The 5044-nt window shown below is 37.9% G+C and overlaps 1 non-coding gene across 1 annotated transcript; it reads right to left on the bottom strand.

The window, feature by feature from the left end:
• Positions 1 to 1138: 1138 nt before the first annotated feature.
• On the bottom strand, positions 1139 to 1242 carry LOC148545996 (small nucleolar RNA R71). Its single transcript, XR_015902128.1, has one exon. It is a non-coding gene; the product is annotated as a small nucleolar RNA R71 (small nucleolar RNA).
• Between the last annotated feature and the right edge of the window lie 3802 nt (positions 1243 to 5044).

A 5044-nucleotide genomic window follows, 5' to 3' on the forward strand; every position in this document is an offset into this window, starting at 1 on the left:
TCAATTTTAATCATATCTTTTTCAAAATCAATTTCAAAATTCTTTCTAACTTCTCCCCTAATCTCTTATCTTTTTAAAATTTATTTTCAAATCTTTTTCGATCAATCTTATCTTTTTGTTTCAATCATATCTTTTTAAAATTTTAATCTTATCTTTTCAAAATTTTATTTTCAAAATCTCTTCCAATTAACCACTTAACTTTTTGTTTGATTCTTATCTTTTTCAAAACTGCCCAACTAACTCTCTACCTTTAATTTTCGAAAATTCCTTCCCTCTTTTTCAAAATTTCATTTTAATTAACTAATTATTTTAATTTTAATTTAATTTTAATTATTAATTTTTGAATTTTAAATTTAATTTTAAAATATTTTTATTTTATTTTGTTTAATTTTCGAATTCCTTTCTTATCTCTCATCTCCATCTATTTTTTTTATTCATCTACTAACACTTCTTCTCACCCAAAAATTCGAACCCCTTCTTCTCCTCTGAGCTCTAATTCTTCTCTTCTTCATTCTTTTTCTTCTTTTCTTCTACTCACACAAGGGAACCTCTATACTGTGGTAAAAAGGATCCCTATTATTATTTTCTGTTCCCTTCTTTTTCATATGAGCAGGAGCAAGGACAAGAACATTCTTGTTGAAGCTAATCCAGAACCTGAAAGGACTCCGAAGAGGAAATTAAGAGAAGCTAAAATACAACAATCCAGAGACAACCTTACAGAAATTTTTGAAAAGGAAGAGGAGATGGCAGCCGAAAATAATAATAATACAAAGAAGATGCTTGGTGACTTTACTGCACCTAATTCCAATTTACATGGAAGAAGCATCTCAATCCCTACCATTGGAGCAAACAATTTTGAGCTCAAACCTCAATTAATTTCTCTGATGCAACAGAACTGCAAATTTCATGGACTTCCATCTGAAGATCCTTTCAGTTCTTGACTGAATTCTTGCAGATCTGTGATACTGTTAAGACCAATGGGGTTGATCCCGAGGTCTACAGGCTTATGCTTTTCCCGTTTGCTGTAAGAGACAGAGCTAGAGTGTGGTTGGACTCTCAACCCAAAGATAGCCTGAACTCTTGGGATAAGCTGGTCATGGCTTTCTTAGCCAAGTTCTTTCCTCCTCAAAAGCTTAGTAAGCTTAGAATTGATGTTCAAACCTTTAGACAAAAGGAAGGTGAATCCCTCTATGAAGCTTGGGAGAGATACAAGGAACTGACCAAAAAGTGTCCTTCTGACATACTTTCAGAATGGACCATCCTGGATATATTCTATGATGGTCTGTCTGAATTAGCTAAGATGTCGTTGGATACTTTTGCAGGTGGATCTATTCACCTAAAGAAAACGCCTGCAGAAGCTCAAGAACTCATTGACATGGTTGCTAATAACCAGTTCATGTACACTTCTGAGAGGATTCCTGTAAGTAATGGGACACCTCAGAAGAAGGGAGTTCTTGAAATTGATACTCTAAATGCCATATTGGCTCAGAACAAAATATTGACTCAGCAAGTCAATATGATTTCTCAAAGTCTGAATGGAATGCAAGCTGCATCCAACAGTACTCAAGAGGCATCTTCTGAAGAAGAAGCTTATGATCCTGAGAACCCTACAATAGCAGAGGTGAATTACATGGGTGAACCCTATGGAAACACCTATAATCCCTCATGGAGAAATCATCTAAATCTCTCATGGAAGGATCAAAAGACTCAACAAGGCTTTAATAATGGTGGAAGAAACAGGTTTAGCAATAGCAAGCCTTTTTCACCATCTACTCAGCAAAAGACAGAGAGTTCTGAGCAGACCCCATCTAGCTTAGCAAACATAGTCTCTGATCTATCTAAGGCGACTCTAAGTTTCATGAATGAAACAAGGTCCTCCATTAGAAATCTGGAAGCACAAGTGGGCCAGCTGAGTAAAAGGATCATTGAAACCCATCCTAGTACTCTCTCAAGTAATACAGAAGAGAATCCAAAAGGAGAGTGCAAGGCCATTGAATTGATTACCATGGCCGAACCTGTAAGGGAGGGGAGAGGACGTGAATCCCAGTGAGGAAGACCTCCTGGGACGTCCTGAGATCAATAAGGAGCTTCCCTTTGAGGAACCAAAGGACTCTGAGGCTCATCTGGAGACCATAGAGATTCCATTAAACCTCCTTATGCCATTCATGAGCTCTGATGAATATTCTTCTTCTGAAGAAAATGAGGATGTTACTGAAGAGCAAGTTGCCAAGTACCTTGGTGCAATCATGAAGCTGAATGCCAAATTATTTGGTAATGAGACATGGGAAGATGAACCTCCCTTGCTCATCAATGAACTAAGTGATCTGGATCAACTGAGATTGCCTCAAAAGAAACAGGATCCTAGAAAGTTTTTAATACCTTGTACCATAGGCACCATGACCTTTGAGAAGGCTCTATGTGACCTTGGATCAGGGATAAACCTCATGCCACTCTCTGTAATGGAGAAACTGGGAATCTTTGAGGTGCAAGCTGCCAGAATCTCATTAGAGATGGCAGACAACTCAAGAAAACAGGCTTATGGACTAGTAGAGGACGTGTTAGTAAAGGTTGAAAGCCTTTACATCCCTGCTGGTTTCATAATCCTAGACACTGGGAAGGATGAGGATGAATCCATCATCCTTGGAAGACCCTTCCTAGCCACAGCAAGAGCTGTGATTAATGTGGACAGAGGAGAGTTAGTCTTTCAACTAAATGAGGATAACCTTGTGTTTAAAACTCAAGGACCTCCTTCTGTAACCATGGAGAGGAAGCATGAAAAGCTTCTCTCACTGCAGAGTCAACCAAAGCCCCCACAGTCAAACTCTAAGTTTGGTGTTGGCCGGAGGCCACAACCAAACTCTAAGTTTGGTGTTGAACCCCCACAACCAAACTCTAAGTTTGGTATTGGGAGGTCCCAACCTTGCTCTGATTATCTGTGAGGCTCCATGAAAGCTCACTGTCAAGATACTGACATTAAAGAAGCGCTTGATGGGAGGTAACCCAATGTTATTTAATCATTTTTATTTTATTTTCTCTTTGTTATTTCATGTTTTATTAGGTTGATGATCATGTGGAATCACAAAAACTACTGAAAAATCAAAAAACAGAATGAAAAACAGCATTGAAAACAGCACACCTTGGAGGAAGGGCTTACTGGCGTTTAAACGCCAGTAAGGAGCATCTGGCTGGCGTTTAACGCCAGAACAGAGCATGAAACTGGCGTTAAACACTAGAAACAAGAAGCAGTCTGGCGTTTAAACGCCAGGATTGCACCCAGAGGAAAGCTGGCATTTAACGCCAGAAACATGCACCATACTGGCGTTTTACGCCAGAAACATGCTATAGACTGGCGTTGAACGCCCAAAACAAGCAAGGAAGTTGCGTTTAACGCCAGAAACATGCTGCAGTCTGGCGATAAATGCTAGGATTGCATATATAGGGCATTTTATGTGTCTAAAAGGTGCAGGGATGAGAAATCCTCAAACACCTCAGGATCTGTGGACCCCACAGGATCCCCACCTACTTCTTCTCTCCTCTTCACACCTTTCCATAACTCTCTTCCCCAAATACCCCTCACCAATCAACTCAATCACTCTTCTCCATCATCCTCCATGAAATTAGAGAAGATCAAAGAGCCATGAGGGAGGAGCAAGAAAGACAAGGAAGAGACATAGAGGAGCTCAAAAGCACCATTGGTTCTTCAAGAAGAGGAAGACGTCACCCTCACTAAGGTGGACTCATTCCTTAATCTCCTTGTCTATTTATTTTACTGTTTTTCGATTTTTGAGCCTTATGTTTTATTTATGTTTGTGTCTTTACTATATGATCATTAGTGTCTAAGTGTCTATGCCTTAAAATTATGAATATGAATCCATCACCTCTCTTAAATGAAAACTGTTCTAAAAACAAAAGAACAAGAAGTACATGGTTTCGAATTCATCCTTGAAACTAGTTTAATTATTTGATGTGGTGGCAATACTTTTTGTTTTCTGAATGTATGCTTGAACAGTGCATATGTCTTTTGAAGTTGTTGTTTATGAATGTTAAATATATTGGCTCTTGAAAGAATGATGGAAAGGAGAAATGTTATTTGATAATTTGAAAAATCATAAAAATGATTCTTGAAGCAAGAAAAAGCAGTGAATACAAAAGCTTGCAGAAAAAAAAGAAAGAAAAAAAATGGCGAAAAAAATATATAGAAAAAGAAAAAGCAAGCAGAAAAAGCCAAAAGCTCTTTAAACCAAAAGGCAAGAGCAAAAAGCCAATAGCCCTTAAAACCAAAAGGCAAGGGTAAATAAAAAGGATCCAAGGCTTTGAGCATCAGTGGATACGAGGGCCTAAAGGAATAAAATCCTGGCCTAAGCGGCTAAACCAAGCTGTCCCTAACCTTGTGCTTGTGGCATGAAGGTGTCAAGTGAAAACTTGAGACTGAGCGGTTAAAGTCAAGGTCCAAAGCAAAAAAAGAGTGTGCTTAAGAACCCTGGACACCTATAATTGGGGACTTTAGCATAGCTGAGTCACAATATGAAAAGGTTCACCCAGTTATGTGTCTGTGGCATTTATGTATCCGGTGGTAATACTGGAAAACAAAGTGCTTAGGGCCACGGTCAAGACTCATAAAGTAGCTGTGTTCAAGAATCAACATACTGAACTAGGAGAATCAATAACACTATCTGAATTCTAAGTTCCTATAGATGCCAATCATTCTGAACCTCAATGGATAAAGCGAGATGCCAAAACTATTCAAGAGGCGAAAAGCTACAAGTCCCGCTCATTTGATTGGAGCTAAGTTTCATTGATATTTTAGAATTTATAGTATATTCTCTTCTTTTTATCAAATTTGATTTTCAGTTGCTTGGGGACAAGCAACAATTTAAGTTTGGTATTGTGATGAGCGGATAATTTATACGCTTTTTGGCATTGTTTTTACATAGTTTTCAGTATGATTTAGTTAGTTTTTAGTATATTTTTATTAGTTTTTAATTAAAATTCACATTTCTGGACTTTACTATGAGTTTGTGTGTTTTTCTGTGATTTCAGGTAT

This window comes from Arachis ipaensis, chromosome B9 (genome assembly GCF_059453495.1).
Source record: "Arachis ipaensis isolate K30076 ecotype BB chromosome B9, ASM5945349v1, whole genome shotgun sequence".
NCBI classification, from domain to species: Eukaryota; Viridiplantae; Streptophyta; class Magnoliopsida; order Fabales; family Fabaceae; genus Arachis; species Arachis ipaensis.